At 40.0% G+C, this 15796-nt stretch overlaps 1 protein-coding gene across 1 annotated transcript in view; it reads right to left on the bottom strand.

Moving 5' to 3' along the window:
* Positions 1–6980, bottom strand: part of Rad51ap2 (RAD51 associated protein 2) — an 80434-nt gene extending 73454 nt beyond the window's left edge. Inside the window, exon 1 of the transcript XR_009375710.1 lies at positions 6678–6980. The gene's annotated coding sequence lies outside the window, so the exon portion shown is untranslated. The remainder of the gene's footprint in view (positions 1–6677) is intronic.
* Positions 6981–15796: the final 8816 nt, after the last annotated feature.

Raw genomic sequence — 15796 nt, 5'->3', positions numbered from 1 at the left:
CTTACTTAAGGTTGTAAAAAGACCTTAAACAGAACCACCTCATCAACAGGCCAAGAATGTGGCAGTGGTTTAAATCACACACCAGTGTGTTCTCAATGCACAGCTTCTGTATGTCTTATGTTGCCTTTTTATCCCAGATTCCATGAATCTGAATTCTGTGCTTGTAATCAACCCATAGGGGTGGCTTGCCTAGCTAACACGAATAGAAAGGGTACAGAACTATGCTATTAAGAGCAAGATTTTTTTTTTACCTGTAAATGCCATATTTTTTGTGACTTCTAAAAGTTGAACTCGGTGTTTTACATTTTTCTTCATCTTGATAGATTTTACAGGAACACACTCTTTTCCAAACCCTCCATTGCACCATTATTTAACAACCACGCATTTTTAAGGACCAGGAGGCAAAATATAAATGTGGCAAAACCTTACTCAATAAATTGCTTTAGAACTACATTCAAGTCATTATTAAATGTAGAGAAATGTGTAATGCTTTGGCTCCATTTCTTTCCATATATATGGATATATAGATGTATACATATATAATACATATATATACATATATTCTGTAGAAATAAACAGTAATTGAGACCAAATTAGATGTATTTTGTTGCATTCCCTATTTAAAATTACACTAATGACCACTGTCATTTATAAATAATGCCCATAGAAGTTACTTACTATTTATATATTTTTTTCCTTTAAGTTTAAATGCTACCTCAAAAGGAAACAGGTCATAAGAAGTACAGAAGGCTGTATCTTCAACTCATAGCTGAGGCTTGTTTTAAAGCTCATTTCAAATGGCACACCTCTCTGTATCATTTTACCTGCTTGTCCTTTGAAAGCACTTGTCTCTTTTAATAACAGTAAACTGGGATTTTTTCAGGGCAGCCACGGCCTGCTTCCTTTCAGCCAGGTGTATTATTGCAGTTCAGATCTAAATTGAACAAGTGAAAGAATGATTGAATTCATGAGATAAGCCCCAAAATGGAGCTTCGCCACTGAGTATCTGTCAGAACTGTTAAGAGTTCATTCCACATGTTGAGATCCCAATGCTTAATGTCAATGTCCCCAGCGTCGCTTGGGACATCTACAGTGAAGACTTATGTTATCTTCTTCTCCATGATTGTGTGTGTGTGTGTGTGTGTGTGTGTGTGTGTGTGTGTGTGTTTAACCACTTGCCGCAGAATGCTTGTTTTCTTGTTACTGTGCTATTCCATGCGTGTTCTCAACGCCCTTCTCTTTCTCCACCGGGCAAATCCCTAGCATCCTTAAAGGGTCAGCCTACTGAAAAGTTACAGGAAAGCATCTTTTACATCATCCCAGCTGTTTTCAGTCCCTGGGCAGATGACCTATATCCCCAGTTCTCTTTTGACAGTGAATGAAGAGCATTAGGTGAGGGGGGAAGAGGAGGTGAAGTCTAATACTGTGTATATCTTCACACACAGTGGCCTTTCAGCTGAGCAACAGTGGTGCATCACATATCATTTAAGAGGAAACAACGTACCTGCAAATGATTAAAACCAGAAGCCATCTCCTCCCCTCCCAGTTTTAGGACAGTCTATTGCCTATCCACTCTCAAACTAGAAACTCCTAGTTTTACTCTTCTGCCTTTTTACTGTCATGTCCTAACACCCAACAACTTGACTCTACACAAAATACAACCCTGATATTGAACCCCCTGATTTATTCATAATATTTACCTGTATTTCAATCCCTCATCACCCCTTCATAAGCCCCTATAGTAAGTTGCCCTTCATTTATTAGTCTCTCCTTAATTGCTTAACACTACTACAAGCATTTTCTCAATAAAATGTGAATCGTTTTTTTTATTTCTTTACTTCAGAACTTCACTGGACACTTGGACACTTTGAAATAATCCACAAATTGTAATTTGTCATCTAATGAGTTAATCCATAGTTTAGCTCTGTTCTACTTACATTTTTTTTTTTGTCAGCTTGACACAAAACTGGACGTACGTATATGGGAAGAGGGACTCCCAGTTGAGGAACTGCCTCCACCAGACTGTTCTGTAGAAGGCCAATTTCTGGATGATTAATGTAAGCAGGTTCCGACCACCGTGAGTGATGGGCCTGGGTTGTATAAGAAAATAAACTGAAGCCAGGAGGATCAAGCCAGTAAACTGAGTTCCTCCTCAGCCACTGCTTCAGTTCCTGTCTCCGGGTTCCTGCCTTGGTTTCCCCTGATGATATGCCAAATAAAACCTTTCTTCTCCAAGTTGCTTTTGGTCCTAATGATGTTTAATCACAGCAATAGAAACTTGACTAAAACAAATTCTGTGATGGTTGAATAAGAATGGCCTCCATAGGCCCATGTATCTGAATGCTTAGTCATCAGGGGGTGGCCCTACTTGAAAGGGATAAGGAGGTGTGGCCTTACTGGAGTAGGTGTGGCCTTGTGGGAGGAAGTGTGTCTCTGTGGGTGGGCTTTGGTGTTTCAGAAGCCTAAGCCAGGCCCCTTGGTTCTCTCTCTTCCTGCTGCTTGTAGATCTGGATGTAGAACTCTCCGTTTTTTCTCTAGGCCCATATGTGCTTGCACGGCAACGCGCTCACTACCATAAATAATGACAATGGACTAAACCTCTGAAACTGGAAGCAAGCACCAATTAAATGCTTTCCTTTATAAGAGTTGCCATGGTCATGGTGTCTCTTCACAGCCAACACAACACTGACTAAGACAAAACTCCAAAATGGTTTTTACCTTCCAAGTATTCTTCTATATTATTCTAGGGTCTCTCAAGGAACAAAACCCATAGAATAAATAGGTGCTAAAGGGGGTGTATTAGATTGGCCTACAGGATGTGTTCCGGGTTGCCCAACAATGGCTGACTCAAAGGAGAGGCCAAGAGTCTAGTGGTTGCTTGGCTCACAAGGGCTGGATGTCTTAGCCATTCCAATCTGATGCAGGAGGCCTGAAAAAATCTTGGAGATTGGGTAGTTCTGACACTGCCAAAAGAATGCAACAGTGCAGAGGCAGCAACAAGATGTATGCCCTTGCCTTCAAGCATCAAGGAAAACAAAACATGCAAAGATTCGCTTCCTGCATGTACCACCCACATTTAGAGTGGGTCTGCTTACTTCAAACAATCCTATCAAGAAAGTTTCTCAAAGAGGTGCCACCAGCCTGCCTTTTAGTTGACTCCAGATCCACTCAAGTTGACAGCCGAAAGTTGCCATCATACAATATTACTCGTCTGTGTGCAGAACTGTATGTCTTATCACTCTTTGAATACATAGGCAGAGAGTTTCAGCTTTGGACAGAAGGTGGATTATTGGCCTGGAGTAGTGGATTTCATTTACGTTTGCAAAGTGATTTCAAATTCTACAACTGTCTTGCATCTTTGCACACCCACAGATCTATCTGCTGGCCATCTTTTCCGTCTCTAAATCATACCTAATTTACATACCCTGTATACTTAGCTAGTTACAAATACCCTTTCCCTGAGCCCACCACATTAGAGAATCAATTGAGAATGTTCAGCTATTTACAACATCCATCTGATATCCTAATAAGTTTCAGCATCAATTGAAAGATTATTTGACCACCCACAGTAACTAAGGGATGGTGAGAAAAGAAAATGTAATTTTCCTCCACTGAGGAACTCCCTAATTAGTTATTCAACACCAAGTGACCAGCTTTGAAATTATGTACATCCAACACTAAATGGACTCAGCAGGCTGTACTCTATACTTATACATATGTGTGTGTGAAACAATAATGAAGAAGGGTTGCTAGGAGTTTGAGAGGGAATGCGGGTGGGACGTGGATGGAGTTGGAGGAAAAGAATGGAATGGAGGGAAATAATGTCATTGTATTTTAATAAAATGTTAACAAAAAAGAAAATATATCAGTCAATGAAATAAAAGCAAGAGTTTGTGTTTTATTAGAATTCTTGCAGTTGTAAGTAACTTCTCTTTTAGAAAATAATAGTGATCTCTTTTTAGTTAACCTTTTAGAAGAGACTTTTCAAATTTTTAAGTTGGCAGCATGTCTATCACTTTTTTAATCACCCAAATTTATGCTTTCTTTTTTTGCATAGCTTTGGGTTGTTTTCTTGCTGAGATTAGTCACTTTATGTTGCTTGGTTACATAACAAACATTTAAAAAGACAATGAAAAGTCATATAACTATCTTTCGCTTTGTATTTTTATGGAAATATACATATCACATTAAATATAAAATATATATCACATGAAAACAATAGGGAAGGTTTTAATTGAGTAAAGAGTTACATGACTAAGACCTGGAGTCAGCCTAAGCTTGGTTCTATGGTCCACATTTTGGGGATGTAAGAAAACGATTAACCCTTTCTGTTTTACATGTATTTACTTATTATATATATGGTTATGAGGTGTATTACTTGTCCTTATTAAGCCTTTTTATACCAAAGGATCCCTGCAGGCAGAAGCTACTGAACACACTGAGCCATCTCTCCAGATCCCATTTGATACTTATTTCTAAGTGGAGGGCCATACAAAGAAGTATTTGTATGTTTTTGGTTTGCTTGTGGTTCTGCAATTTCAGGATGGAAATAGGTTCAGATGGAGGAAGTCAATGGGCTCAAATAATGGTTCCAATTCTGTTATCTAGAGCACAGTATAGACATACATATCAATTAATAACCATTAAATCATACTCTCATCTGATCTGATGTTCTGATCTAACTCTCCTTTGATTTGTTGGGCGGTTATTTTGTGCAAGAAGTGTGTATGGTGTTGAAGTAAACAGTGCAACATATAAATGCATATGCATTTATATATGTATGGGCAGAGAGAAAGAAAGAGAGGGGGGAAGAGGGAGGGAAGAGGGGAAGAGGGAGGGAAGAAGGGAGGGAGGGGGAGGGAGATAGAGAGACTGGGACTGGGGAACCTGACTGAGTTCAAATCTCCAGCAAGGACACAAAAAGCAAGGGGTGGTAGCACACGCTGCTGGTAAAACCAAATGTTGGAGGGGAAGACAAAAAAGGATAGCTGGAGGCTAGCCCAGCAGGGTTGCCAGTTCAGTCAGTTCCTAGGAGACTTTGTCACCGGATAGATAGATAGATAGATAGATAGATAGATAGATAGATAGATAGATAGATAGATAGATAGATACATAGATACATAGATACATAGATACACAGATACATATATACATAGATATAGATAGATACATAGATAGATAGATAGATAGATAGATAGATAGATAGATAGATAGATAGATAGATGAGAGATAGACAGATGAGAGAGAGAGAGAGAGAGAAATGTAAATAAAAATAAAGTTTCAAAAAAAATAGGCCAGCAAGTAATAAGTAATAGCACAATCCTCGCTATGGGAAAGACCAAAGTGAGACATCCAGAGAAAGAAACCAAAAGCAAGCTCTCCTAGAGCTTCGAGTGCCATCACTGTGTCTAGATTCTCTGAACATACCTGAATAAAGCTTTCCCCATTAAAGTGACCCTTGAAGTTACCATAGCGGCTGCTAGAGACACACTTACCCCTGCGACAAGAACTGGAAGTCCATGTGACAGAGGCAGAGTATGGGCACTGTATTCTTTCGTCTAGACTAAGGTGACAAACGCTCACACAGCTTTTAGGAGCAATGAATACAAGCAGAAATCATATCATTAATGACTCATTCTCCTAGACTGATATATTTATTACCTTAAACAACAGGAAAAAGAGTATCGATCCATTTAGACATCATTAGAAGGGTCTATTTTTAAATATTCATATTGGATGCTTACAGACCAAGGAATAAACTTAAGTTTTTCTGAATCATCCTTGATCTATCAGATTCCATTTTGCTTTCAGAGTGAACACAAGCTCAAGTCCCAATTACTTATTTTTCAAACAGAACAAGATGTGTAAAAATTTTCATGATGTTCCCAGGTATCAAGATTTTAGTAGATATTGTGGCTATTATAAATTTGTTCTTAGGCTGTACCCCTTGTGAATGACCCTGAAGGTTATCATGGTAGATAATAATATGTCATTTTGGTAAAACTCAAATGTGAATGTTCTACAACCATAAAGTTACCACTTGTAAATGAGTCTCTAAATTTATAAGGCTAATCAACTGACCATAGTGTGCTTGTGGTCACGATTTGATTGTTTCTGTTGTGTTTTGCTTAGGAGTCTGTTAATGAAGGGCAGTTGTGGCACATGCCTGTAAATGCCAGAATTTGGGAGAGATAGGTGGATCTCTGTGAGTTGAAGGCCAGCCCTGATCTACAAAGTGAGTACCAAGACAACCAAAGCTACACAGAGAAATCCTGTCTCAAAAAAAACAAAACAAAAACAACAGGAAAAAAATTCTGTTAACAGAAAGAAGGTGGCTATTTTTACTGCAAGATGACTTTATCTCAGGGTAGTACTCATATATTGGAGTCTTGGGAGGCCTTAATAAAAATTCTTTGTGTATAACAAAGACATGCAACATGTTCAAGAATTCCTATAATTTAATCTGTTACCTTAGCTTACTTTTTAAATAAATTTAAAAATCCAGAATCAGTAAATTTTTGTTAATATGACTATATTTTACACAACCAAATTTCTTTTTGGCAAACTTAAATGATTCTTAAAGTTTCACCCTTCCCCCTGCACCCCACCCTCACCCCCTTCCCTCTACACTCCTGTTCCACAGACATCCATTCTCATGGCCTCAGCTCTTCACTCACCTCTGGGTAACCATCAATTTTGTGTTCCCGACACAGACCTCTCACCGAAGTCCCATATCTACTTGATGTCCATTGACTTCTCCATGCAAATGTGGCACAGCCTTTCAGATGAGAAACACACATCCAGAAGTGGAGCGCCTTCTCCTGCTCTTTTGTTTATTTATGGTGTGTGTTCGAGCTTGAATTTCTATGTGTAAATGTGGCCACGTATGTCCAAGGCAAAGGATGTCCTGGCTGTTTTTCTACTGTGTATGCCAGGGCAGCTAGTGCAGGAGCTTCTGGGGACTCTTCTGTCTGTCTCCCAGGAAGGGTTCTGGAATACAAACTAATGCTAGGCATCTGGATTCTATGTAAGTTCTAGGATTTGAACTCAGTTCCTCACTCATGCCTGACAAACTTTTTTACCTACCAGACCATCTCCCAGTCTCTCTTTTTATTTGAAAAAGTGCTTCTTTTGTTTTCTAAAATCAATATCATGGGTTGGGAGCCCAGTAACAATTGGATGGTGGCACTTAACTCTACCTTCTCCTTTGCAGATAAACAAGCATCAAATTCTATGGAACCTACCCTGGCAGCATCTCAATACTATATCCATGTACTTTGCAACTTTTCTTTGATATGCCCATAATCTGATGTAATTATAAAAATTTTCCTTAACAATTCCCTTCACCTCCAATTAGACCTGTTTTATTACCCTGGCAGTTGAAAACAACAAAACAAAACAAAGAACAAAACAAAAAATGGAACACAGAAGCACAACTTTTCCTTCTAATAAAAATCATACACAGAATTTTATTTATGTAAGATATATAAATTATATATATATAAATTAGCCATTTTTCTGTTGCTATAAAGAGACACCATGACCAGGGCAGTACCTGATAGAAGAAAGAGGTGGGCATGACACTGGAACAGTGGTGGAGAGATTACATCTGACCCACAAGCAGGAGGTAAAAAGTGAGAATTCACGAGGAAAGGTATAGGTTTTTGAAACCATCAAAGTCCATCCCCAGTGACACACCTTCTCCAACAAGACCACACCTCCTAATCCTTTCCCAACAGTTCCACCAACTGAGGAACAAGCATTCAAATATAGGAGCCTATGGGGGCCATTCTCCTTCAAACCACCACATCTTATAAATCCGTCCTGGTTTTAAATGACACTATTTTCCTGATTTTTTTAAATCTTTTTTCATTAAAAGGTAAAATATAACAAGGCAGAATGAAATGACAGTGTAAATGGCGCGATAGACTTCCTCAGAAGTTGTACTTTGCGGAAATTATAGGTGAAATACTTTCCTTTTTTCTATATTTTAAGTGACTTGTATAAAACAATATTCCTACATACTTCAAATTCTGAAGCAACGTGTATAAGTTTTTAAAATCTCTTCAGTAAGTGATTTGCATTTACAGTTCCAAACTTTCCATGGATTTGACAACAAATGCTTAATGAAATGTTCGACACCTTTAGTCTATGTGTTTTCAGTGTGTTCTTGTAACCTAACCAAAGGAAAAAAAATTGAGTGAAATAAATTTTATTTTTTCTTCTGGGAGTATAGGTAATAGTAATTCACCTTCTTCCTAAATTTTAATCCATAACAGTATATTCTTATGATTCCAATCAAGAACTCGGACCTGGAAAAGACAGAAACCAGAGGAAGATTCTACAGCCTTAGAAGAGTAACAGAAACTATGACTAGATTACTCAGTTGCATCTACTCTGTGGTGATATTGTGTCCCCCAATATACTGTGTCTCTCAATAAAATTTGCCTAGAGATCAGAGGGAAAAGCCAGCCACTAAATAGAAGTCAGGCAATGGTAGCACATGCCTTTAATCCCAGCATCAGCCATAGAGGTCTGGAGGTCTGTACTGGCAAACAGGAAATGACAAAGCTGTACAGGAAGAGGAAGTGATGTAGCTAGGCTGAGAGAGCTAATGAGAGGACAGAATAAAAAGGCATATAGGCGTGGGTATATAGGAGAAGGTCACTTTGGAAGCTGCAGAGTTGGTAAGGTGAGGTGCGCTGTGGATTTCCCTATTTCCCTGATCTCTCAGGTTTTCACCGCTTCATCTGTCTTCATGTTTTTTATTTAATAAGATCATTTAGAAATTCATCTGCATACTTCAACAAGAAGGTGTACAACCTTTAGAAAGTGTTATTGCATGGCCCATCCTTAAAATTATAAAAATGAAGGTACTGATATCTGTTTGGCAATCAAATAGAGGATTGTGAGGTCATGTAAAAGTTATAAAACACAAGATTTTTCTCTTATTGCTTTTAAAATTATTTATTTGTTTTATTTTATATAACTTTAAAATGTAGTGTCTGCATAAACAAGATCTGAACAATGGCAATATCAATAGACATGCTAATGTGGAGGGGAGGTATCTTGTAGCTTTTTTTCTATGTTTAAAAAATAAATATAATATTTGTATTCATTCTTTGAGAATTTCATACAATGTATTTTGATTATATTCACCTTTTTTCTACTCATGAACTCATAGCAACTGCAGCTGCCCACATAAGACCTGAACAAGTTCAAACCAGTCAGCATTTTTCATGGAGCAGGGAGGGGCTCAGCTCAACTGAGGAGCTATTGGTAGTTACAGCTTCTAGGGAGGAACAGTCTATGTTCTTCAAAGGTGTGGACTCTGGTAGGTCAACCGTGTTCTGATGGATGACCCTATACCTATGAGTACACGGCCAGCATAATCTGGACTCAGTGGGTTATTAATTAAAAAAAATAAGAAGACATGAAATTGGGGGGTTAGGGAGGGCAACTTCTCTATTTTTAAAATTTCTTTTGTGGCAATTTCATACATGTATACAATGTGTTTTTGACAAATGAATACACATATGCAATGTATTTTGGACATATTCACCCCCATTATTCTCTTTTTCCCCATGCTTCTCCTGTTGAGCTCCTTATTATTTCCAATAATTTCCCATCCTACTTTTGTGTGTTATTTTTAAATGCTATCCACTGAGTTTATGAGGAGAGTGTGAGAGTGGGGGAATATTCACCAGCATTTGGGAAACTTACCATTGGTTAGACCATGGAGGAAAATGACTTTCATTCCCTACAGTGACCCATTAGTCCATAGCTCCCCAAGGAAGAGTGGAATTTCTTGAATTCTTTTTCCATCCATGATGGAATGTTGACAGGTCCCATCTTATGCAGGTTTCATGCACATACCTACAGCTCCTGTGTGTTTATGATTGTATTATTCATGTCATTTCCAGAGCACATAATTTCACAGTGCTTCTCCACAATCTCAGGCCCTTACACTCTTCCTTTCCTGTCTTCCATGGTGTTTCTTGGGCCTTGGAGAGTGTGATGTATGTTTCCTCTAGGGGTGAGCACTCAACAGTTATTCATTCTTAGTATTTGGCCACTTGTAATTCTGCATTAACTACCACCCACTGCAAAACAAGCTTCTCTAACCAAAGCCGAGAGCAGAACTATCTGTGACTATAAACATGAATATTTAGAAAGCATCTTGACAACATGTCCATTTAGTAAAACAACTGTAGTAGATTCTCTCATAAGTCCTGTAACCTCCTCAGCCATGTGTTTTTGACCAGGCATACAATACCAGGCATGAGTTCCCTTCTACAGAGTAGACCTCATAACCAAATAAAAAGTGGTCGGTTGCACCCATACACCAGTCGTACCACTATCACACCAGTAGGCCTATCTTTTCTGGCAAGTTGGTATTGTAATGCACAGTGTCCACAGCTGAATAAGACCATGGATGACTTTTCTTCCTCAGCAGCTTGACTATCATCCCCCTGCACCATGAGTACTAGCCAAATGGAAAAGAGCTTCCAGCTCAATCCCAGTTTGATTTTTCTGTGGCTGACAACCAAACTGTGTGGTGTCAGCAAGAGTCTTACAACCGTAACACTTGTAACTTATTCCTAATGTCTACAAAACAATAATAAAAAAAAATCAACAATCTATCTGTCAGTGAATGCTTTTAAATATTTTGAATGTGGATTCTCCAGAGGATCCACAGTCAGGTCAAATGAGAGTAATTAAACCAAGACACTCATGCAATGGCTATAAAGTTTCTTCACATCAGAGTTAAAGATTTTTAAATACAGTTGAAAGGACAGGTTTATAACAATGTAACACATTCATTTTGCTCTCTAAAGTGAAACATGGACAACATAAGCTTTTCTGTAACAATTACTAAATGGGTTGTCATTACATAGTAGCCTATCTTTAATCGGAGCTGTACAATTTTGTATTTTCTATATATATTTGGTTGACCTTCACAGTAGCTTTGTGAAGTGTCTCCTATGTGCTATGAGGAGAAAGATTTTTCTGTTAAGGGATGCTATCTCAGCTGAACTTGAAAGATTAATAGACTGCTTGAAGATCACTCAAAGTAAAAGAATTTCCCAGAAGAAAGAGCTCTTGCAAAAGGAAATAGAGGTAGCACATTATCATGGGCTTAGAAATCTATAAGAGCCACATTGTAGCAGGGTACAGGGAACCAAGAAGACACAGCAAGATGGAGTTTATATGGGTCAAAGGTCACCTGAAAATGTTCTTGCATCCTGTGTGAAGAAGGCTTTTTTGTTTTTGTTTTATTTATTTTGTTTTGATTTGATTAAAAGGAGGCACTACCTAATGGTTTTAGTCAAGAATGATGAGATTTTTGTGTTTGCAATAATCGTGAGAATGAAAAGGTCTTTTGACTCAAATGCATGAATTTGATTGCCCAGCACCCACATCAAAATAGCCAAGTGCAGTGAACTACCTGTCTGTACCCTCAAGGGCTGAAGGACTGGGCACAGAAAGATCCTAGATGCTCACTAGCCAGCCAGTCCAGTCAATTAGTGAACTCCTGTTTCAGTGAGTAACCCCATCTCAAAATAAAATAAGGTGGAATGAATGAATGAATGAATGAACAAATGAATGAGGTCAATACTGACTAAGAAAGATATCCAAAGCAGACTTCTGACTATATGCACGCACACATGTGGATGTGCACACACACGCACACGCCCACAAATGTGTAGACATACAACTACATACCAAAAGGGAATGGGAAAAAACTAATCTAAGATGATAGGAGGCTGAATAACACAGGGATGTGAAGGATGGACGTGAGTCAGAAGATGGAATTCATAGGATTTAAGTAATGATGTGATGAGGAAAGGTGTAGGCGTGCTGATTTAAAGGACTGGCTTGGTATTAGGCACCATCAAAGACCTTCAGAGCAGGACAGGAAGAGCAGGTCCATGGAGCTGGATGAGAGAGACAGAATTATTTGTTTGAAGACTCTGTAAGAAATTCCCATGTAAGATGTTTTGTAGGAAGTTGTAAAGAAAAAAAAACTGGAGAGTAAGAGAAAGGCCTGGCTGTAAGGACATCAGTGGTCATTCTTTCTTTTCTTGAACATCTTCTCTGTAGGAATGGCAAAATAACCTTCTGGCAAAAAAACACTGCTGAGAATATAAAGGTCAGACTCAAATGTGGAAGCAAAAATAGAACATAGATTTTTTTTTTGCTTCTTTTTCAAATTTTTTTAGACAACATCTCACTATGTAACCTCGCTTGCTCCTTCAGGCATACTTCCTCATGTGCTATGATTACAGACTGGCATTCCTCTCCCACCTGGCTTGCTATATCCATTTCTGAGACTCTTAAGAAATGTCCAGGATTCAGGTGCTTTGTGAGGTGTTCAAAAGTCCAAGGAGACTGGTTTCCATGCTCTGGGATTGTATTTCAAACAGTTTGCATATGGCTATGGCTTGCGGAACTCAATAAGGGTGGGCAGGGAGAGGATCAACAAGATCCTTCTTAAGATGAGAATTTCAGGGCTAGAGAGATGGCTCCATAGTCGAGAGCAAAGGCTACTCTTGCAGAGGACCAGAGTTAGATTCCTAGCATCAGTGTCTGGCAGTGCACGATCCTCCGAAACTCCCGCTGCAGGGGATCATGTGCTCTATCTGACCTGTACATGCATGGGACAAACATACACACATTAATCTTAAAAAATATTAACATTTCAAGGGGATGAGGCTCAGTACCTCCTTCTAACCTCACAGGATTCCATGCTTCTGCAGTTTCTCATACACTTTACAAAACACAGAGAATACAAATACAGTGTATCAGAAAAACTATTGTATGGTCTTATTCAAGAATTAACTTCCTACCTGACTTTAGGAATGTTATTTTGTTGGTTTATTTGTGTATTTTTAAATACACAAATATTTTTGTTTTGTTTTGTTTGTTTGTTTTAATCTAGAAAGAAATGAGATAAAAGTAAGTTCGAGAATCTTCTGTAAAGAATATTATTTGTCAAGATGTGGTAGTTCATCCTTCCATCTTCATATTTGGGTTGCTTAAGCAGGAGAATTGTTGCAAGCTCAAGGCAAGCCCGGGCTACATAGTCTATTCCATAGCCCCCCTGGTCTACACAGTAAAATTAAAAGCAAAAAAAAGAAAAAAATCTTACATATAAATGTCATTGAGAAGTTAAGTTTTAGTTAAACAGTAGAAATAAATGGTCTGGAGTGATGAAAATGCTAATTAGCTTGAGTCAGTTGTTTTACATTGTGTATATATATACACACATATAATAGCATCATTTTGTACCTCATAAGTACATATCTATACAATTTGTCACTATGCAGTATAATTTTTAAGACTGTAATTTACAGCCAGGCGGTGGTGGCGCTTGCCTTTAATCCCAGTACTCGGGAGGCAGAGGCAGGTGGATCTCTATGAGTTCAAGGCCAGTCTGGTCTACAAAGCAAGTTCCAGGACAGGATCCAAAGCTACACAGAGAAACCCCACCTCAGAGAAACAAAAACAAAAAAGAGTATAATTTACAAGGAGAAAAAGAAAAATGACTCCTAAATTGTTTCTGATCATTTGAGGGCTCTAGTATCAATGAAGAACAACCCCTTCCTCCCCAAGCATCTTCCAGATTAGCCTCCCTTATACTCACCCCACCCAACACACCTCCCAAATGCTTAATGTGTAAAAACTTCCAATTAGTTTTTCGATATTAAGGTGTGGTCTTATATAAGGAAATGGCGTTCCTCTGTCAACGTGACGCTGTATTCAGTCCAATATCCCTATGCACATAGCACCTCCAGACTGCATTTCTCTGTTCTGGTTCATGGTCACTAGGCACACCTGTGTTTGCATGAGGGAGGAGAGCAGCTGCGGACTCCCTCACGTTGTAGAATACCTGGACATCCCTATCTCAAACATTCTGCAATCTCGAAGAGGGCACATCTTCCCAATTATTCAGCCTGGTTTTCCAGCCGTAACTCAATAAAAATCATTTAATTTTTAAAACAATACAACTTTTTAGAAGTCTAAGTGGATATACCATCGTAAGTGAAGACTAAATTAAGATGCCGTACTCGGACGCCACACAACGCTGTGGAATAAATGGAAATGTTTCTGGAAAAATAAAACCAGCTGCCTGCCTTCTTGGAACAAGCTACTGAAGTCGAATCTACCGAGTAACAGCTCTGTTTAAAGTACACCTGTGCATTCTTTTCCCCCTAAACACAAGAGCAAAGTAAGTTATCTAAAACTGAATATTGTCACCAGTGGGTCCTCAATGAGCAGGTTGGTTGGGTTGAAGCCGAGAAATAGCATCATGAAGCCTTCGGTTAATACACACTGCAGTGCATTGGCTGTGCTCCAGGGAGACACCAGACGGCCTCAGTGGGGAAAACCGACAAAAGATGGGGGGATTACTTTGAATACCCTCAGGGGCGATCTCTCCGGCCAACAAAAGCAACTTATCCAGACCTGGACTTTAGAGAAACTGAAAGAAACCTGCCTAGCCGGTGGGGATGCCCTGCTGCGCAGTGCGCACTGCGGCCTGGGAGCGCGGGGAGGGCGCCCGCCAGACCGGCTTAGTGCTCGGCTGCGGCAGAGCGCCTGGTCCACGTGGCTCCGGGATCCGGGTTTCCACTGTCACCCACACCTGGGGAGGGGTGGCAGGGGGAGAAAGAGCTGCCAGCGTTGTCCTGGGAGTCTCGAAGGCGAGATGTCTTCCTGTGGAGCCTTTCTGGGGAGTCTGGCGTGGAAAGAGCATTCATGAACTCTGGATCGGCGAGGTTAGTTTTGAACCTGCTTGGCGTTGTGGCCTGAGACCCTCACCGGGCATGATCCATCACTGGCCGGATTGTCTTCGTTCCGCTTTAGTTGCTTCAAATGCGTTCCAAGTCAGTCTCCCAGTTTGGAGCCAGCTGCCTCCTGGCAACCAGTTTAGAGCCAGTTGGCCACCAGGGGCGCTCTAGGTATCGCAGTTTCCTTGAACGTACCAAGGTATGGAAAGACCCTGAGCAAAATGCACAGCTCCGGGATAAAGGGGAACACTGATTTCCATCAGGCTCCCGGGACTTCTTTCCCTTGAAAATGAAGTTCCCACCGAAATTGAAACTCCAGAGGGATTTTTGTAAACGCCATCAACCCCAGAAACACAGGGCAGTGCCTGCTAGTGGGTGCTTCAAAGAAAAATCAGAAAGGGAGTAAAACAGTAAATGGGAAAAGCCATCCGTTGGGAGCATTTGAGAATTCTTCCTTGCTTTCCAGGTAGGGAAGCCACCAGCACTAACAGGGCGCTACTCTTTGCCAAGTTTTCTAGGCTTTGGCAGGCCAATGGGCAGCGGGGCAGAGCTGGCAAACGTTAAGCCATTCAGGGAGGGCCTTATGGATGAGGAAGGTGAAAACCCCGAACCTTCAACCTGGATCTGAAGGATCATCATTGGCTCCTTTCCCTCTACCTAACCCTTGCCCGATGCAAAGAATATTCAATACATGTTTACTTTGTGTATACAGATGGCACTTTCCAGCATTCGTTGATAGTCAACCAAGGTTCAGAAGCCTTTTAACACAACATTGCTTCTACAAGGCCCAGCCACCAGGCACTTGGGTCCCCTTCTCCTAGCACTAGACCCTCCGGGAAAAACACCCCCAGGACAAAATGAAAATTAAAGCCATTCTCCCCGTGGTGCAGGGACAGGGGCTGAGGGTCCAGCTGGCACCCTTCTCCTGAGGTTTCTGCAGTTTTCTTCACAAGGGCTGGACTAGAGCGGCGGGAAAAACCAAGCCCACGTGTTCTTGTCTCCTC

Source organism: Peromyscus eremicus, chromosome 22, assembly GCF_949786415.1.
Source record: "Peromyscus eremicus chromosome 22, PerEre_H2_v1, whole genome shotgun sequence".
NCBI lineage: Eukaryota > Metazoa > Chordata > Mammalia > Rodentia > Cricetidae > Peromyscus > Peromyscus eremicus.
This window is presented reverse-complemented; position numbering and strand designations above follow the sequence as displayed.